At 35.8% G+C, this 21,851-nt stretch overlaps 1 long non-coding RNA gene across 1 annotated transcript; it reads left to right on the top strand.

Annotated features, from left to right (window-relative positions):
* The first annotated feature begins 8,051 nt into the window (after window positions 1–8,051).
* LOC122141870 lies at window positions 8,052–12,752 on the top strand. Its single transcript, XR_006158161.1, has 3 exons — window positions 8,052–8,222; window positions 12,046–12,095; window positions 12,511–12,752. It is a non-coding gene; the product is annotated as an uncharacterized LOC122141870 (long non-coding RNA).
* Window positions 12,753–21,851: the final 9,099 nt, after the last annotated feature.

The following is a 21,851-nucleotide window of genomic DNA, read 5'->3' on the forward strand; positions in this document are numbered from 1 at the left end:
GTTGCAAAGCCAGGAAGTCAGGATGTGCGGGATGAAGATATTGGAAGTTTTTCCACAGTTACTGGATTTGTTTTCGAGTCCAATTTAATTTTTATTCTTCTAAAGCTTTATTATTTTGTTTATTAAAGTGGTTCTAACAAATCTGTGCTTGAAAAATCTAACCAGAATAAAATTAGCTCACTTCAGTGAGCTGTAAAAGTTAATATAGTATTTATTCCTAAACCTTTTAAACTGAACAGCATGAAATATTGTCTTAGGAAGTATAGCATGCAGTGATCTTGCACCTCATGGCTGCTATTTGACTAGCAGCCTGTCAGTATTCACACAAAATGCTTTGACAGGCCAGAGAGGTGGAACTTTCCCGGTGTGGAGCCGCCTGTTCCCCCCAATTTGTGCTGCCTTACGGGCTTCTACCTGATTGATGTTACCTGTCATATTCTTAACACGTCTATTTTTCTCCTGCTGTGCCATATGTTAAGAGAACACTATACATAAAAGAGGCTTTTTAGCTTTCCTGTCTCAACATAGCCACAAACGTCCCACTGTCATTTACCTTTCCACTGAGGCTCTCCGTGTTTGAAAGTCAATCAAAACTGTATTTTTTTTAATACTAAACTGTAAAGCTGACATCATAGCCATAGCTGTTGCTGGCATAACCTATCCACTATACCGTCATTTTTACAGTTTAATTATAATAATTGTATAAATTAGTAAATTTTGCCTTCTGGCCAGGACATCTTTTTTGCCATATTTTGCTGCTGGTGGTTTCTTGTGTATTGCTTTGTTCATGACGGCACTGTGCACTTGCTGTCTGCCTCATTCTATACTTTAGTATTGTTAAATTAGTCTTTTTGAAGTTATATTTTTGGCATTTGATAGTGATGATGTGTTAGTGATGAAAAGTTTGTTTGGTAAAGGTCTTTGTATTGTTGTCTTTGTATCAGGAACATTTTAAAGTGATTCATTTTTAATATTAATATTTAATTTTTCTTTGAAATTTTTTTTTAAATATCTTTTTGTTAATGAAACATTTTTATAATGTGCCTTGAAATGTTTATGCAGTATAAAGGTTTTGTGGATGTTAAAGGTTCTTCATGGAACCATAGATGCCAAAAAAAGAGCCTTTAGTTTTAAGAGTAAATGCTATTTTTAACATTTACTTAAAAAAAAAATCAAAATGGTATCTTTTAAAGTTAATGTAAGTACAAACAATAAACAACTGTATTTTTACAGTATTTAACATGAGCAGATTAACAAATTATGTACAACATATTTCTCATTGTTTGTTCATGTTAGCTTGTGTATTTACTAGGGTTGTCAATTGATTAAATATTTTAATCTAATTAATTATATGATGTGGCGATGAATTAATTAAATTCATCACAAATTAAATTTGGCTGTGAAGATACCCCCAAAAGATAATGTAAAGCCATTATTGTGTTACATGAGAAAGTATCAGGTAGATATAAATATGAGACAAATATTTTATTTTATACAACAAAAATGTATTACACATTTAGGCTACAACAGCCTAACATAAACTATGGAACATAAAAGAAGATGATTTGAGAAGCAAAACAGCCTGGTTAACAAAAGTCTTCAAAGTATGTTCTTTTGTGTTCCACAAAAGAAAGTAAGTCATACATATCTGAATACATATTGAAAGTAAGGGGCTAATTACCCCTTCAAGGTTTATTGAAATGATGAAATAATACTCTAAATAAGAAACTAAAACTGCCAGTAGGTCGGGGTAAATTTCTTTATAAGTAAGACATTGAGTCATTAATTCATTCAATTCGTTCAAACAGCTGATTCATTTAGGAAAGAAGTTTCTCTTTTTGAATGGATCATTGAATAATTGGTTCACACGATTTGTTCAAATTGTGGTTTCATTCATAAACGAATTACCTCTGTGCTGCTCGGAGACACAACAGTTCTGCTGTTGCTTTTTAGGTTTTTGATTTTTGACTGGCAAAATTGAGCAAAAACAGACAACATTGCGCTTAAAATATAAAACAATATTAACTTATTATTTACTGAACTTTTTTTATAAAATCACATTTGCACTTGTGCTATTCGGGACAAAAACAGCAATCATTCATCACAAGACTTGTACTGGCAAATGACTTCTCACCAGTGATTCCCGGTGATTTTAGAGGACAATTACTCCTCGTCGCTCCCCTGTCGTTTCAAATAATAGTACAAAGGCGAACGCGACAAGTATAAAAGCCTCGTCCGTTTGGGAAGGTGCACTCGCAGTCGGCGGAGCCAGGCGAAAGTATAAATCCTGCTAAACTTTGTTTGTTGTCATCTTAATAATGCCACGAGTGGGACTTGAGGAAGTGACGTCGGTCGCATCTGCGCAGTGAGACACAGGAAACAGAAATACTGCAAAATAATAATAATAACGACTAAATGAGACAAAATAACGTTAAAATATTTCGTTTCGTCTCGTTTTGGTCAACGAAAATGAAGAGACATTTTAGCATATTTTTTATTTTGTAAACCACATTTAGTCTCGTTTTTTATTCGTCAACGATATTGCACTTGCATTATACATTTAATTATAGTCATCGTCACATGACCAGCATTTACATTGGGTCTCGTCTCATTTTCGTCACATGATAAAGGTTCGTTGACGATGATATTTAGTCATAATTTTCGTTGACGAAAGCAACACTATTCTTGTTTAATATTCTTTATCAAAAACTCATACAAGGGCATTTAATATTTTAATCGCATTATTTCTAATAACTAATTCATTACATTAATGCGTTAAATTGACAGCTCTATGATATAAACAAATTGGACCTTATTGTAAAATGTTATCAAATATTCAAACAAAGCAGATATTGCAGTCTAAGACTTGGACTTGTTGTTTTACATGCACTGAACTTTTCATGTGTCTATTTTCAGCTCTCTCTAATGACTCAAAAGCACTGAACTTTTCATGTGTCTAGTACAATGATGACTCAAAAACAGGCATGGCCAAGGAGTTTTGGCCATTGCCTTGTTGATGAATGAGACCTACATAGTCTTTCTCATTGCTGAGCAAAATGTATGATTTGATAGCTGAACGTGGTGCTTTTTGAAATGCCAGGCTTTGTCTCTACTAATCTTGATTTAATTGCAGATGACTGCTGGCAGAGGTCTTGGTGCCAAACCTTGTCACTTTCTTGAGCTTCCCGTGATATTTTTTTTAATATTTCATTTTTTCTTATGTAGTAGAAACTTGAATAGGGTATAGCACTCAATGTCTATTAATATTTTGGCAGAGTAGCTGTTCATAATTTGTTAATTGTTATCATTCAGAAGCCATTTTTGAAGATTTTGAGATAATTAAAAGCAAACTTCTTTCTATCGCTGGGTTTAAAGGGGTAAGTAGCTTCATTATAAATTAGTAAGATTAACTAGAAAGAAACCGTTCAGTCTCCCATTTGAAAGAATAATTAAAGTGTTTCTGTCCTCACATTCATAATCATTTAGTGGAAATTGAAATTGGAATGAAAGTGAAGTCACTGATCCTTCCTTTAGTAAATGAGAAAATTATGTTTTCTGTTTTAAATTATAGTAATTTATTGTGTATCATAGTGTGTTTCTTATTATTTTAATATTTTTTTTTTATTACTTTTAATACTGTAAATATTTTATGGTAAATGGTGTTTTCTTTAATTATATATTTTTTTTTAGTTTATTTTTTTTGTTAAGTTTATTGTTAATTTTTTTGTTAATATTTTATTTTAAATACACTTTTCCATGTGTATTTGCATGGCTACATTCACCATAAAACACCTTTTAATTAAAGCATTTATGCCAGTGTCTATCCAAATAGTGGCACAAAGATGAAAAACATTTCCAAATCAAACACAAAGATAGATTGATTCATTTGGAAGCACAAAGCAATGGTATAGTTGGTAACGATGTGCAAAGAGTGGGGTTTGTAAAATCATGTTATTTTATTTAGTGCACCAAAGAAAGATGTGTGCTTAGTGTTGGGTTGTCAATTGATTAAATATTTTAATCTAATTAATTATATGATGTGGCGATTAATTACTTAAATTCATCACAAATTAAATTTGGCTGTGAAAATACCCCCAAAAGATAATTTAAAGCCGTAAAAGAGATTATTTAATGCATATTTAAATAAATTTTGTAATTAATGTTCTAATTACCCCTTCAAGATTTATTGAAATGAAATAATACTCTAAATAAGAAACTAAAACTGCCAGTAGGTCGGGGTAAATGTCTTTAAAAGTAAGACATTGAGTCATTAATTTATTCAATTCGTTCAAACAGCTGATTCATTTAGGAAAGAAGTAAATGTCTCTCTTTTTGAATGGATCATTGAATAATTATTTCACACGATTTGTTCAAATTGTGGTTTCATTCACAAACGAATCACCTCTTGTGTTTCCCCAACACTAAGATGTGTGCTTAGTGTTGGGGAAAATTACTTTATGTGTACAGTGCACCGTGACATACAGTACATCCTAACAGTAATTTGCTTCTCTAGTGCATAGTTCACAGATATTTCCCTTCTCAGCTGTAGCTACTTTACCTCTTTGCTCTCTACACTTTATTGTGTTTTCATTAAATTTTACTGTGAGGCCACAAAATCTTGGAAATGACCAGTTAAACATCATAGACTACTCTGGGATGGCATGAGCCAGTCATTATTAGGTCCTGCTGAATGAATGCAGGAAACTTTTGCTAATTTATTTAAATGTCAGAACAGGGTAGTAAACAAGGTCAGTATCTTGTACAGTGGAGAATGAAGCTGTGTAAAATGCATTAAGACTGTGTGAGCTCAATACTGAAACCAAGACAGGATTCAGGGGACAGTAGGGTTGTGGGAAGGCTTGTGGTGACATGCTTGCCACAGTGGTAGTGTAACAGACAAGGAGATGGATCATATGAGTGCAGATTACATCCAGAAGTCCAAAGGCCCACTGACCACAACTTGCTGTTAGATATTAGCTGTGGAAGTTTTTCAAAGCAGAACATACATCATTTTATGTATCACATACATTTTATGTATCTTGATTTGGTCGCATGTTCTCAATCTTCCTAACTCTCAATACAGGCACTTCTAATCTCCAATATATATATATTTTTTTTCTTACATCCCATGATGAGTCATTGGTTATTTGTTTTTTTATTATTTTTTTTGTATTCTGCAGAGAGGTGATGGGGGGCTGCTCCTGCGGTGTTCTACTGATGGACTCCTCTGCTTCATCAATGAAAGGATGCAGAGAAAATGAAGCCACACTTTCAAGGCATCTCTTGGCTTTAGGGAACTGAAATTACTCTGACATTAGTGCTGCACAATACACTTCAAACAGAATTCCAAGATTGAACTGCCAGAGAAGATAAGATAGAGGAAGGATCAAGCCCCAGTGATTTGCTTTATCGGTGTCACCGCTGGGGTGCTGTGGTAATTATTTGTGTTTCAGACTAACAACTGATCCCCATGACTGTGATGCTTTTTGATCATAGTGGTGTGGTCGATTTAACAAACAGATTGCAGTTCAGGGCACTAGTACTGTTTTAATTGTTTATAAAGCAACCAAAGCAAACAGAACACTACTAAATTTCAGGATAATTTACCCAAAAATGAAAATTCTGTCATCATTTTCATCAAATTTTAGTCCAAAGCTATTGTATGACTTCAGAAGACATGGAATATAGTGCACATACAGTATATGGACTTTATTATAAGGATTTTTTTTTTCATTTGCTTTCATTTTATGGAAAACAGCAGCATGGACATCCTGTCAGAACATCTCCTTTCTAAGTATGTGTACAGTATAAAAACACAGTCATACAAGCACAGAATGACATTTACGAGAGTAAACGATGACAGAATTTAAATCTTTAGGTGAATTCCTTTAAGAAGGTCATTTATTACCAACATATATATCAGTCCATCAGTGCCTTTAAATCAGTTTGGAAGTTTCAAGTCTTCATGTTGACGTTTGTTTTCGAGCAATGCGTTTTATGTCAGAGGAAATTCAATACACTTTCCCAATCCAATTATTATGTTTTCAGAAAGCATTTGGCAGATGAACACAATAAAAGACAGCCATTGTGGCAGAGTCAATTCTCATTTTTACTATTACAGTAGAAGGTGATACTTATCGTGTTGTTCTGAAGGCCTCTGCTCCTGCTGTGTCCTCTACTGCTGTAATTATTTAGCTGCTTGAAAGCAATGCTGCTTGACATTTTGTATTCCCTTTGCAGGCCGAGGAAATTGGAACAAAACCGTGTATTACTGCTCACTCCTTTGTGAGCTTACAGCCCTGAATAGATGTGCTCTAAGCACTTTGCAAGACTGGGAGCAATGCTCATCTGACCATTATTTCAGAGTGCAAAGACTTAATATGATGCACAGGCAGAGAGTTTAACTTCTGTATGCATTTTGATTTGAAGGTTTACATGGCAATTTTTCACAGACTCTCAATATCCTCCCTCTTCATGGCTTAAGGTGCATTGGATGTTTTATTGGTTGAAAAGCCTCTGTAAAAGAGGTTTTGACTTGTAAGAGTTTTTACTTTCTCTTGCATATCTCTCTTTATGACTTGAACTGTTATTATATTTAAATGCAACAGCTTTGATAATGTGTGAGTTTACAGGATGATGCTCAGTAATTTTAGTTCACATGCTTATGTAATAGTTAAAAGTGACAGGTAAATTAACTCATCTTGCTGTCTGATGTAATTGAGTAAATAATCTCATATCTAAGATTGTTAAATCATTTAAAATTTTAAAAATTTTATTTTAATTTAAATTTGTAATTTTTAAAATATGCCTTTACCTTATAATTTTACATAATTTTAAATTTGTAGACTGATTTAAAATATTAAAATATTTCAAATATAATCTAGTAAGTATAAGGATTTTTGTGGGTTTTGCATGCCTGTTTTTTATTTTTTAGTCATTGTATATTATATTATATTATTAAATAATCTGTTATTGAATTATTTATAATTTTTATTTTATAGGGCTATTATGCCTATTTCCAATGTAGGAATACGAGGGGGGAATGGAAATAGGATATGAACCAGGTTGTACTTGGGTCCTTATTTTCACCATTATATTATACATTATACAGATTATGTCAAAGCGGAAAATAATGTTTCAATAATGCAAACAAAATCGGTTCTGCTGTAAAGCAGCTCAATGATAATTTTTTTTAGTAAAGTCAGTTAATTGTAGATTCAGTGATGTCATCATCCAGCCCAGTTCAGTTTTTGTCCAATAGTGTCTATGCAAACATGTTGATAATATTGCCAAATATTAAGTGTCCCCAACTAAGCAAGCCAAAAGGCAATAGTGACAAGGAATGACAGATATGTTAGTGACAGATATGGAGAAAAAACCTTGGGAGGAGGCAGGCTCAGTTGGTGGGCAGTTTTCCTCTGGCCATACGAAACCAAAAATTGATCATTGAAAATTGATAGGTAATATAATTGATTAAATATTACTTTCAAATAATATGTTCCATGCTGTTAACACATCAACTATGTTCTTAATTGGGGGATTTTCTTCTGCTTATATAGATCTCTGCTGATCTCTACAAAAATGCAGTTTAGATGTGTCAACAGGAATATGTCCAGTATTTTGTGGTGAACAAACCAACCTGGTCTCATAAGAATACATACCACTCTGCACTTTTTGTGCAACACCATTTTTACGTACCTTAACGCACGTTTCGCCGCAGTTTCAAAGAGAAATGTCTGGTTCAATTCGTGAACCCTGGCACATTTTATTATGTTGATATAGGTACATATTGCTGTGTTTTTATTATGTTGCTTCTGGTACATATTGCGGCGGTTTAGAATTCAAATTTCCGGGTACTGTCATTAAAAGTTAATGCTCTATCATGTTGAAAATATACCCTACACCAGGGATCTCCAACCCTCCTCCTGGAGAGCTACCATCCTGCAGACTTCAGTTCCAACCCTGCTCCAACACACCTGTCTGTAACTATCAAGTAGCCTTCAACACCTTAATTAGCTGGTTCAGGTGTGTTTGATTGGGGTTGTAGCTGAAATCTGCAGGACAGTAGCTCTACAGGAGCAGGGTTGGAGACCCCTGCCCTAAACCATACCCAACCCTCTAGTGTTCATTTATTTTGGAAACTGCAGTGATATGTGCTTATTGGTACGTTTTTGGCGTCTCGCTAAAAAGTGCACCTAGGTACATTTATGCCATGAGACCAGGTAGGAACAAACACTTATGCAAGTACTTATATGTGTTTGTGCTTTTGCACTGAAGCATTAGTTTATAGATGTTTGAGGTGAGGTATATAGAGATCGCTAACACATGTGACCAACTGGGCGGCAACGTCATCAGAACGCAAAGAATTATGGGTATGTTTGGCCAGTTTACATGGGCTGGCATAGCAGGCTAGTGTTCTGGCATGAAAAATAATGAAAAAATTAGCTTGAAAAACAGAATATAATCGTACAAAATGCAGCGGACTAAAGAAAACATTGTCGGACCATACCGCCTAAAAACTAAATCCTAATGCAAAGACGAGATATGACGAGAAAAAAAGGGAATCAAAGGACTGGATCCTTACGAGCAGAGCGACTGGGCAAGGGACGTCAAACTGTTGCCGAACTCCCAGCACCCATATATTTACAACTACATGATACTAAGTGTTAGTGCATACACACACAAAGTTTTCTATGGACTTTTTAATAATGTAAATGTATTCATCTAAATGTGTTTACCATGTTAAATATGTAAAAAACTGAAATTAAGTTGGATTTTGTTACTACTATTTAAGTTATGTACTTGTGTTTGCAACCAAAGAACACTGATTTTGCACAATTCTTCCTTAATAAAGATAAAGGAGGCAGAATTTAATTCAGTCTTTGTGTATTTTATTTACAGACATGGCTAAAAATCATTACATGTGAGAAGAGACATTACAAAATCTTTTGGAAAACATAATAAACATTTACATATTAGATGTGAGCATGGTATATAATTTCTCCAAAAAGGCTTGAACCGGTCTGTGTTCGTAGCGTTGACCTCAGTATGGACGAGGTACAGAGAGAAGGGGTCCAGTCAGGATCACACTCCAACATTTCATAGGCAGGTTTGCCTGCAAACACAGTCACCAAATAATTGCTATGTAGCCTAGATGTACAACATTTTAAAACTGATTAACGTTACGCTTTTAGTACGTTGGTAACTTAAGCTAATGGTCTGGTTAAGTCAAACAAAAAACACGCTGGTTTTTTTGCCCACAACATAACATTTACAGAGAGTAATTGTAACTTACCTTTGTGAAAAATGCTTTGAACACACCATCATGTGGTGGTGGAGTGTTATCGAAGGTAATCTTGGGCTCCTTACTGCTGCTATGCATGCCATTTTCGTCAACTATTTGTCACCCTCTCTGAAACATGGCTTGTGTACTATTATTTTTCCACGCTGGAAAACGATAAAAGGATATTCCGTTCTTAAGCTTTACGCCACTTCTTATCGTGAGAACGACTATTCCAGTTTATAGCGTTCTTCCCTCCATGCATAGAAGTCTGGCGCGTTATGTTTGTGCCGCGGTTTCCCAAAATGCTTTGCGTTTACCACTGGGAATACGTCATGATGACGACACATTAGCAATCTCTATTGGGAGAGTTCAGAAGTGTGTCTGCTGTGTCCAGCAGTACCTGTCTTCATCATGCTAGACATCTAGTAAGACGCTGTAAGAGTGCTGTTATACAACATGAACAAAAGTGATTGCATCACACTATGCTTTGACTTTGAAGTTCTGTTCTGAGACATATTGATTCCCATCCAACCCTGTTATTGTTTAAAAAGAAGATCCAGGTCTGGCTTTTGAGAGTCTAGTTTGTATACAGAAAATGTGTCCTAAGAGGGTATGAAATCTTCCATTCGTTGCGTGTCCCTCAGCTGGATCCTGTTCTTTATGTGTATTTCTAGGTCCTTGTGAAATAGTGTGATCGTTTTATCTCAAACAGACACAGAAAAATCTATAATGTGTTTATTGTGTCTTTGGACATTGCCTGCTTCTTTCCTTGTAAAGCAGATCACAATGTGTGGGCAGTGAATCGAGAGGTGTTTTTCTCCGGTGAAGCAGAGATGCAGTGACGGTTTGCCTTGCGAATGTATGTATGTTAGAAAACAAAGTGACAGTGAGGTTTTTCATGGTGCTGTGAGATAATAAATAAGATGTAAAGAAAGAACAAAAAGCACTGAAAGGAAAATCGAATGGAAATGCTATTAATGTAAATGTGAACTAATGTGAATGTGTGAGATGCTACAGAATGAAAACTTTTGCTGAAATCTATGAACGTTTAATAATAATTCTTTGGCATTGAGCATTTGAAATATGAAAAAGACTGCCAGACAACAAGATTGTACTGACCTCTATCCAAGTTTCTCTGGGCATCTATACTTGAGCTTGTGGTGTGTTTTTCTCAGCACTGTAATATTCAGTCTTTCATAAACTTATTGACTCAAATCAAAGGTCAAATGCCACATATTTCAGCATGAGTTATACCGAATAGTCAGTATATATGGGCAGTACGATATCACCTATAAGATTGTTTGTTTTTCTCTCCAACTACGGGGGAAAAGACATTAGGGTCCAGTATAATTCAACAGGCAATACATTTTGCATTGATTTTATCTTCTCAATTATAAATCCTGTTGTGTCCTCACCCACAACAACTCGTTATCCAATTCATTCATATAACTCTATTCTTATTTCAGTTCTTGATGAGCCGTTGGTCCACCAGGGCTGCAAAGTTTTAAACGCAACATTTTTAAACACAACTGTTGTAATGTAACCAATAAATAGCTATCAGTAGCTACATTTTAAATTATTAATTAGACAGTACTGTTTACCTGATCTAGAATTCTGTAATTCTATAAAGTGTTCCCAGAAGGTTAGTTAGTCAAAATTAAGCCAAATGGCTCACCAAGCAACATAAGAACCTTCAAGAGGTCCCTTTTTAAAAAATACTTATTTATTTATTTTTCTAGATGCCTAGATGGAAAATGAATTGCAATGAACATAAATTATTTACAGTGAAAAGACTTGCAAGTGGTTGACTGTTTGCAACTGCTGGCACATCTGCATGAATGCTACTCCACTGTAATTAATTTGTGTTCATTACTAATTTTAGTTAATAGATTTTCAATATCTAAGATAACTTGCAATTGACTACAGATGTAGATAACACATCATGGTAACCATTTTATAATAAAGACGTTAGTGCATGTCTCCTGTGCGATGTGTTTAAGGTAAGCAAAAATATTGTTGCAACATTTGTGATATAGTTGGTCCTTGGTTCTTCTAAAGGATACTATTACATATTCCACAAGAAAATAATTTCTTTAGTTTGGATGGGGTCTTTTTTGGAGCTCCCCTGAGACATTGTCTGCTCTCTGATATCATTTTATAAAGTCATACAAGTCGTATATTGCAGTGAAATTTACAGAGCTTAGAGAGAACTTAAGATACAATGCCTGCTGTCTAGACCTTTGGTATTTGAAGTGACAACATTTGGTCCAAGGGACTACTCATCTGTGGCAGCTGCTCCAAAATATAATGTCCTATAGGTATTGCACTTGATTTCCCCAAAAAAGCCTGATTTTGAAAGTTTTCCAGAAATTTGTTTCATATTTGAAGGAAGCATATTTACCCAGCTTTGCATTGGTACAAATAACACACATTTGTAATACACCTGGGTAAAATTCAGGCCTATAGATCATTCACATTCTCTGGAGTACTGTACATAAAATCTACTGCCTCCTGTCCTGATTCTCCTAAATAGAAACCAAACACACTCATGTATCTCCATTCTTTCTTTTCATAAATAGATCTTTGGCTCTGACAAACAAGCATATGGTGCCATGTGGTATTTTCGAACAAGTAACCTAAGAGTGTGAAGCATTCGCATTATTATATTTTTCAATAAATTCGTAGCCATCCATTTGGATTTGCATGATGTGTCACTTGGACCACATGGGCGTGTTATTCAGAAATCTGCTCTTGTTCTTTAGCTCCTCTGAAGAGTTCTGGAGCAGATGTTCCTCTCCATGTCAGTTTGAAGGTAATGTGCCTTTAAACTTGATTGCGAGTAGAACAGCTTGTTCCGATGTAAGATCTGTTTGTTGTGCAGGTGATATAGTGAGCTGAAATTGTATGCTGTGAAAGAGAGATGTAATGGATAGTAAACAACATGGCAGTATAAAACCTCGCATGTTAATGTTTCCTGTTATTACAATCAACAAAGTACTAATAAACAGTAATGAAGTACTAATCAAACACATCGTATCTAGTGATGTGTGCATTCATTTATGTTCTGGCTTTGTAAGAGCAGTGATGGTAGGATATTTAAAGATTTATTTTGGTTTATTAAGCTATGAAACTGTTGCCCTGGATTCAACACCAAAGCTCAGTGTTATTAGTGAATAACCTATGTACTCTGTATACTAATGTATTTTGCTTTGTTTTTTTAATCTCAGGTTGTTGGGGAAAGCTAATTTTACCACAGGGAGCAAACTGACATAATTTGCCAGATGTCCTGCTATTAAAAGTTTGGATGCAAGAACTAGCTGTTTGTGAAGCAGAGGGAGAAACCGGTTGCCTCTTAGAACCCCAAGACCATTTCACATCTGGCTTTATGTGCTATAGGATATTTTCTGCTGTTATGCACAACAGAATAAATACAAGGCGTAATTTACTTTAAGAGCGTTTTTCTGGGTTCTGTATGTGACTAAAAAAACGTACTTAGTTACTAACGTAATCTCAGTTCCCTGAGATATGGCTAGCAATGCAATACTCATTCCTGTATCTCAGAACCGAGGTTATGTTAGTAACTAAGTACGTTCTCTGTCGATACTACTCTCGTACTGTGTCTGCTTAAGATGCTATGGGAACACAGTACAATCACGCTGTGCTAAGTTAGAGGAACGACTGCAGATCACGAAGATGCCTGAGGCGCCGAGTCAAACGCTATCTTGGGTCAGGGTCCCTGGCGCTTAGGAAGCATCTGGCCGAGCGGGAGTGCCCTCATGTCTGCTGAGCCTTAGCAGGCTGAATGGTGGGGGCAGCAGGTGCTGGCTTCATGGGCTGCTGAGTCGAAATAAAATTAGGGCAACTAGCTCCAGAGCTGAGCTTTGGCAGAAAATGTCACATATTGGGATGATTTCTATATATACCTCGTTGAAGCGCTCTGCGAATCCTTCGACCGCCAGTCCGAAGAGGCCCTTGGGGGAGATCGGAGCATCAAGGAAGGGGACCTTATCTGTGTCCTTGATTTCTGTTAGCGTCAACAATAAATGGCGCTCGAGCACCACAAGGCTGGCCATCGACCTCCCGATCGCCTGTGCAGTGGTCTTGGTGGCACACAGAGCTAGGTCAGTTGCACTCATCAGCTCCCTAAGGCTCACGGGTTCAAGCCGGACTCATCCGAGGATGCAAGGATCTTGGCCTGAAAGACCTGGAGGATCGCCATAGAATGAATAGAATGATGCGGAGGGTTCCTCAGGTGGAGACAACTCTAAACCCAGTTCTTCGACCGCTTTTGAGAGGATACCATCCCGTCTTTGGCAGCGCTGGGTGTGGACAATGGCAAGGGGGTGGGGTTGATCACCGAGCTCAACATCTCCACTGAGTCCGAGGTTGTCAATGACATGCTGACATCAGGCAGCTCTTCCTCACTTCCCCCAAACGAGACCAGATCGCTCGCACTGTCAGAGGGATGCTGGTCAGACTGGAAGAAGAGGAAGGGAGAGCTCTCTCTTTGGAGCGAGGGCAAGGCATGCGGGATCTGGGCCTACTTGAGCTCGCTCGAGGGTGGATGCTCGAGTCCTCTGCCCCGCTGTTTTTTTCCTCACAGGGAGGAAGAAAATGGGAGGGCACGAGGGGCGGAATCGCTCTCTGAAAAGAAAGCTATCTGCAAGTGAAGAGAGGTGAGACTGCAGTTCTCACAGTGAGAATAATCAGTTCCTGTGAGCGCAGTTTCAGCATGGGATTCTGAGGGAAATATGAGAATCCTGTAGCGAACGCCTGCTTATATAGCCAGATGGCCCCACCCATTCTGGCGGACTCTGGCGGGCTTTGCCATTTTTTTTATACACTGCACGAACCAATGGCTGTGCAGTTTCACTGTGTGAAGGCTTCAGTTCAGGAGAAAAAAGGCTTTTTTCCCCATAGCGTCTTAAGCGGAGTGTATTATTGACAGGGAACAAGCAGTTATTTAGAATGCAGTGATTTTGTGCAATTATACATTGGGATTTTCCTTTTTGTCTCTTTCTGTTTTTTTTACCTTTGAGCAGCCTAATCTCTGTGGCACTGAATTGCACCCACTCTTGGACACTCTGAACTCATTTCTTTCTTTGACACAATGGGACTGATTAAAAGGGCAGAAGTGATGGCCACTGCCCTTGCTATCATTCTCTTCCCTCCATCCCATCAAAGAAACTCTGTTCTCCACCATTTCTCTCTGGCCAGTTTGTATAAATTCACTCTCTTTTTCCTGCCTCTTGTTAAACACTTACAGCAAACCTCCAAGCCCAGCTAAAAAAATAAATAAAAATAATAATAAATATAAAAATAATAAAAAGGGATGTGCTAATTAAGTTATTTTTCTTTTCTTTACCTTTTTTGCTTCATATTTTTCATTTTCAATTTGAGAAGCATTAACCTTCAGCATCAAACTGGACTTAAATCAATAGTGCTTAGACTGCAAACGAAGTAAACAGGATATTAAGGTAAGATGTTTCCTCCACCTTTAATTTTCCTCTTTTTCATAGATCACCATATGTCAAATTGATTAAATGATTGTGCTCTTATTAATTGATTTATTCTATCTGAACAGATAGAACAAATGTTAGGGGATCTATTGTTTGTCTGTTTGTTGGTGGGGGAATGGTTGACACAGTGATTTATTTAGATTTGTATGGTAAAAAAAATATTATATCATTGACTCCTCTGAATTTGGGTCAGTTTTTTTCAGTCTCTTATGCTCACCATGCCTGCATTTAGTTGGTCAAAATACAGTAAAACAATAATATTGTTATAGTTTAAGACATCTGCTTTCTATATGAATATATTTTAAAATGTAATTTATTCCTGTGATCAGTGTTGCATGCTGATTTGATGCTCAAGAAACAGGATTTTCAGGATTCTTTTATGACAAGAAAGTTAAAATGAGCAGCATTTATTTGAAGTCTTTACTGTCATATTTGATCAATGAATGCATTCTTGATGAATGAAAGTATTAATTTATTTTCTAAATGTTCTAAATGGTATTGTACTTTACATTTCAGACAAATTTAGTTATTCAACTAAATAAAAAAATAAAAAAACACAAATTTGTCTCCCTTTCATGACCCATTCCAGTACATACTAAAGTCATCTCTAAATTTCTTAGTTTATCAGTTCTTGCTCATCTTTCCCTGCTTATCACTCTATATTATAGGCCCTTTTGCAAAACTATATTTTTGCCATTTTTCCCCATTGCAATAACAGGCAAAGAAAAAAGATTTCCCGCTATGTAAATCACATTAAGGTCAGTTCACAGCAGAGTGCTCGATTTCTCTACTGATTGGACGAATGAAGTGAAATTGATTTTGGCGACTCTTCCCATGTTGAAAAAGTTATGAATCACATGGCTTGCCCTTTTTCTCTCATTGCTTGTTTGTAAAAGGCTCCAGATGAAAAACTGAAACTCCACAGAGACGAGGTGCACCTACATTAACTGTAGTAAGGACAATTCCCCAGGAAAGTGGAGGATGTTTCATCTGACTTCCAGTCCTGAATTGTAATACACATACCGACTGAATGCAAAATGAGGATGCAAAGGAATATCAGCGAAAAATGGCAGCCACATTCACAAGTTTCATGGTGTTAGTTCTGAGATAAACTATTTCTCTTTATGTAGCTCCTATACCATAAATCTTATGAGGCTTTACATGCACAGTACTTACCCCTTTTATTGTAATCTTTTATTGCTCGCTGAGCTCTAGTAGTTCTGTTTTTTTCGGGTTCACCCCTCAGCACTTTGCTGTTATTTTGTAGTGAATATTTCAGGTTGTGTCACTCGCTAACAAAATGTACAATCCTTAGAACAGAGTTAACTGTCTTCATAAGTATGTGTTAAATTCACACTCACAGTGTAAAAATTAACACTTATTCGGGGTTTATACAGCTCCACACTAAATAGTTAAACTAACATGTAAAATATTGTTACTTTTTTATACTTGTATAGAGTTAAAAAACAACACCGTAAATGTTTCCCTTTGACACCATTAGTGTTTTTTCCCATCATTTGCACCAACTTAGTATTGAAACTACACTAGGTGTGTCAATAGCTTAACAACGAAAGGAGTTATCTCCACACTAATATATACCAGTATATATACACATACCAGTAGGTATGGCTGGTGGTCCTCCCTCTGACTGAGATAGCGTTCAATACTGGTGCAGCACTGTAAACAGCAAAAACAAAAATTTGATTAAACAAAGAAAAGAGAGGGGGAAAAGAAAATTACTGTGTGCAATGATGAATGTGAAAAACCCGGCATCTAGTAGCTTTTTTTAATGATGAAAGTGAATGAAAGTGCTTTAAAAGGTTAGTTCACCCAAAATGAAAATTCTGAAATCATTTATTCACCCTCATGTTGTTCCACTTTGAAACACAAGTGAATATATTTTAATGAAAACTGAGAGATTCTTGTCCATCCATGGAGTCCACACAGCTACCACTTTGATGCTTCAAAAAGTTTATAAAGAGATTGTAAAACTAATCTATATGAATTGAGCATTTAAGTACAAATCGATCAAGTCTCTTTAGAAAAAATAGAACAAACCACTCAGTTCATATGGGTTAGTTTTCAGTTCATAGGCAAATCTCTTTTTGAACTTTATGAAGTGTCATTTTGTATTTGTGTAGACTGTCAATCAAGGGACAGAAATCTCTCAGATTTCATTCAAATAACTACATTTGTGTTTTGTGTGTTGTACAAAATCCTAAAGGGGTTAGGAATGACATAGAGATTACATGACTGTTTTGATTTCAGTTTAAGCATGGTCGCTATATGACTGGTTTTAATTGGTTAATTTCTAAGTAGTAGCTAGCACTTACCTTCATCGAGAAAATCTTGGAATAAACAAAAGTTAAACATTTAACTTTTAACCACTTTTCTTTTATGAAAATATACTGTAACTTTCAAAATGTCTTCTCTGTGACACAATTTGTGGGAACTAAGATACAGAAATTTCTGTTTTTCAGCTTCTGAAACTTGCTAATGTTAGATGAATATGGTTCAATGTAAAATAGGGATGTTTAAAAAAGAATGAAAGAGAAACAATTCATTCACTTTTTCATTCTTTGAGTAAACCATACCAAACCAAACCATGTTTCAATGGAGCATTTTGCTTTTTGAAGAATGCCTCCTTTATTAACCAGGGTTGATTTTACCCTATGGGGCAACAGTTCATACATAAACAAAGAAAAGTGCACAAGGAAATGTTCAGTGTTAAATTTACGAAAGTACTTCCTAAAGTTTTAGTGCAAAGTCATCAGTAATTGATGCTTGAATGAGTAGGATATTCTATTTTACAAATATGTCTTGCTTCACTTGCTCAGATCCCTGAGATTAAATGCAGTTTTCATAGTAAAAACATGTAATTTATATGTTACATAGAAACTAAGGTAAAATTCTTTAAAATAGATATATGAATGATATTCATATATCATTGTTTCTAAATGAATTTTGAGTAGTATTTGTTCAATTAATTGAGTACTGAGTACTATTATTAACTTATAGCGTGTCATAAATCATTTAAAATAATAATTTTAACTGTTTAAAATCACAGAATTTACACGACACACCTTATTTCCTAGTCCTGAAAGCCACTCTTTACTAAAGACCTAGAGTTATAAGGGTAAGTTCATATATATTGTCCTTGAGGTTGATATGTATTTTCCTTACCTCTATGGCCCTCAGGGCAGTTCGTTCATGAGAGCCATTAGTCTTGTCTGATCTTGACTGATATCTTCTTATAAGGATAGAGCTTGAAGGCAGCGTTATATGGGAATACCTTCTCTGTGACTTTTCTCTTGTTTTTTCACGGCTCTGCTGGCACATGCAGGTTACACCGATATACTCAACTGCTCAGCAGCCACCTTCAGTGATGAAACTGTTACACACTGTCATGTTGACATTCACACTTTAACATTTTGTGCATGATTGCTCAGGTAATCTGTTTCTCCTGATTGCATGGCTTGATTGACAAATGCTGGATAACAGGTGAATGAGCACAGCTGTTAATAGGAGAGAATGCGAATAGCATTTGAAAAGAATGATGATGAAAATTATGTTTTGCAGACCTAGTGTAAAGGAATCTTAAAGCCTTGAAATATATTTGAGATATCCTAAAAAAAGACATTCATTACTATAGTACTACAGTATAAACCAAAGTATTTCCAAACTAAATGCTTTATTTAATATTCCAGTATTTGAATTTCAATATGGTCATTTTCTGATTCAATATGGTATTTTAGAGTCATGGTTTTTAAAAATTCTTAAATACAAAACAATTAATTCTTTATTAAAGAGAGTACAATTCATATACTGTACATAATGTATAAATACAATACTTTAAAATGTGTATATATATATTTTTTTTTTCTTTTTGAAAATTGAGGGGTAAAATGAGCTTTACTATCCTAAAAAGTAATCTTAAATGTCCTAATCATAGAGCTTTGTCTTTTTTCATGCATTTGTGGCTACTGCAGGAAAAAGCAGACCCTCTAGAGTGGCCAGGTCAGAGTTCTGACCTCATCCTGATTGAGATGCTTTGGTAAGAGAGCAATTCACACCAGAGATCACAAGAATATTGCTGAAATGCAAGGCTTTTGTAAAGAGGAATGGTGCTGAATGCTTCCTGATCGTTGTGCAGGTCTGATCCACAATTACAGGGAATGTTTGGTGGAGGTGATCACTTGCAAAGAAGGGTCAAGCTGAAATCACATGCTCACATTCCTTTTTTTTCCAGCCAGCACTATGAATGTTTGCATGGTATGTTCAAAACAGACATGGAACTGTATTGTTGTTTGAGTGTTGTGACGTAAAAATTATATCAATAATGAAATTAAATTCAGCGATTACACTAGGTGCACGCCACTGAATCAACTCTTATTACTGCACAGTTAAAAAAGTGCTAGCAACAATTGGAATGCAAAGTAGCACAAATATTCCTGTGGTAATTTAAGCTTGTTGAAATAACTGCACATTATTAGCATAATAAGATAACAGTGAGCTGAACATAAACCGTTTTTTAAAAAAAACTACTGTTATTCTAAATCATTTAGTCTTTGGATAAACTGTTATTTGTTCTCGTTTGTTTCCCCAAATCACACACACTGACACATTATGTATCCTTATGTTTTTTAGGATTGTATCTGCAAGTGGTTCATGAAAGCTTTTTCTCTCCGCTTGCACTGTACATTATGGGTTTCTTAAAATAATTTTATCACTTTAAACACAAAACTAACATCACTAACCATCACTAGTCCATTACAAACAGTGAGAGCATTGTGCATTGTGATGCACTCAGGACAACATGTGTGAAGAGAAACTGCTTCTTATCAAAAGTTCTATTAGGGGTAATCATGTAAAAAATAGCACTAAACCCTCTTCGGATACCACAGAACATGGGGAAAATGACCTGAAGGTCTGGTTCATGTTTAGTCCAATTGCCTTTCAGTAGCCCTAAATGTGTTGTTTACCAAGTCAAAAACACTAGAATTGTAGAAAGCCATATGGGTACTAATTTATTTCCCCACACAGACAATTGTACCCTAAAAGCGGAAGACAAGAGAAAAACACTTCTGGTATCCATGGTGATGTCTTATTCCAACTGCAGTCACTGCTGAAGTGTCTGTGTGGATCTTGAGGCAACAATTCAGATGTAGATTACTGAATCTACAAATTCAAGTTCAAGAGTGCTCCAATCAAATCTAATCATACTGTTTAGTACTCATACTTGGAGCTGTTGGAAAAGTGTTTTTCTGTCTGTCCAACACAGAGTCTGTCACTATCCTGGCATTTTAAATGGAGTGGTCTGTTCACAGTCAAATGGAGGATATTTATGCAGCACAAATGTGGCATTATTTCTTATAAGTAGAAATATCCTTGTGTTGAATCAACACAAAGGTCAGAAGAGTGCTATTACAGGCATGAAAAATGTGTCAGAATTTGCCTGCCTTCTGTGGGGAAATGTCAGAGGATCAGTGAGCGACTGAATACAAATGTCATATGGATATAGAGGAGAAGAGAAACTGTTCAAACTCCCCTAACATTGCATTAAATCGAGCACTTGTGAAAAAAAAAGATCTTAGAAAGTTTGGGGTTAGTATTCTCTTATGCTCAACAAAGCTGCATTTATTTAATCAAAAATACAACTGCAAAATTGTGAAATATTATTACAGTTTAAAATAACTAAAATGTAATTTATTCCTATCATGGTAAAGCGGAATTTTCAGCAGCCATTTAGTGCAGGGGTCTGCAACCTTTTGGGTGTGAAGTGCCATTTGAATTTTTTCTGGTTGACCATTGTGCCAATACCCTCACCTGTATTTGATTATCATACAAATAGTGAAGAATCTTAAATATTTCTTAATTCATAAGTTGTTTTTTAAACAAAATCCTAAAAGTTTCTTTATTTTAATGTTTAAATTAGACTTTGAATAACAGATTTACAGTGTGAGACTATACTGAACACCAATGTATGTGTGTGTGACAAGGTTAGTTGTGCATTAAACCGTTCTACAGAGAATGAGGAGTTACGTGACAATGTTTTCACTTTGCATTGCATTTCAGTAAGGCATCGCTATATTAGCAGGATCCTTTATCCATTGCCATGGTTACTTGGACAGTGAAACAGAGAGAGAGAGAGAGAACAGCTTGATATTTGTTTGTATTTTTACAATACAGCAGTTTCTTGGGAAGAAATGGAGAAAGCAAAAGGAAATGGGCTCTAACGGGACAGACTAAATAACACCTCCAAGGAGCGTTATTTAGAGAAACTGCTTGACATCGACAACATCGACCCATACGACCCACCAGCTACAGAATGGCAGAAAGACCCAGAAGCACTACCACCTCTCCTATGGATTAAGACAGTGATATTAAAAATTCATATTTTTCCACATAGTATGCTTTATTACTAAGGTGTGTGTAGAATGTGGTCTTTTAATATCACTGAATTAAGCATTTTCTTTAAATGAGAGGAAAACGCTTAAAGTGTGAATAAACATGTTACGTTCACATTTTGGGCTTATATGCGTATCTGCACATAGTATGCTTTATAGTTTTGTCTTTATCTCTGTCTTAGTACATTAAGCCACATTAAGTGTTATCTGTGTTAAGCATTTTAGAATGTCTTGGTTCAAGTTCTGCGAATTCACAAGCTGAGTGAGAGTCATACTTGCAAAGCCAACTTTAATTATTGAACCAAACAAAATCAAAACAATGTCCAGCAATGTGATTCTTTTATTGAGTGATAAGCAGTGGGTTTAATCAGTGACATTATTAATAGATTTACTGTGTGGTGTCTTCTCATCATCTCCATGACCTGCATCCCTTGGTGTTTTTACACGTAAAAAAGGCAAATTTAAACATATTGCATTGTCCAGTTTTCTCTCAGAAAGATGATCTGAGTTACTAGTGCAATTCTCGATGCAGCATGAATGACATACAATGGTGGCATTTTTCACAATCACAACAGAAAATCAAAATACTGCCCTGATCTCAATAGTGGAAAGGCAGTGTGATCCTCCCAGTATGGCGGACAA

The sequence above is a fragment of the Cyprinus carpio genome, chromosome A5 (genome assembly GCF_018340385.1).
Source record: "Cyprinus carpio isolate SPL01 chromosome A5, ASM1834038v1, whole genome shotgun sequence".
NCBI lineage: Eukaryota > Metazoa > Chordata > Actinopteri > Cypriniformes > Cyprinidae > Cyprinus > Cyprinus carpio.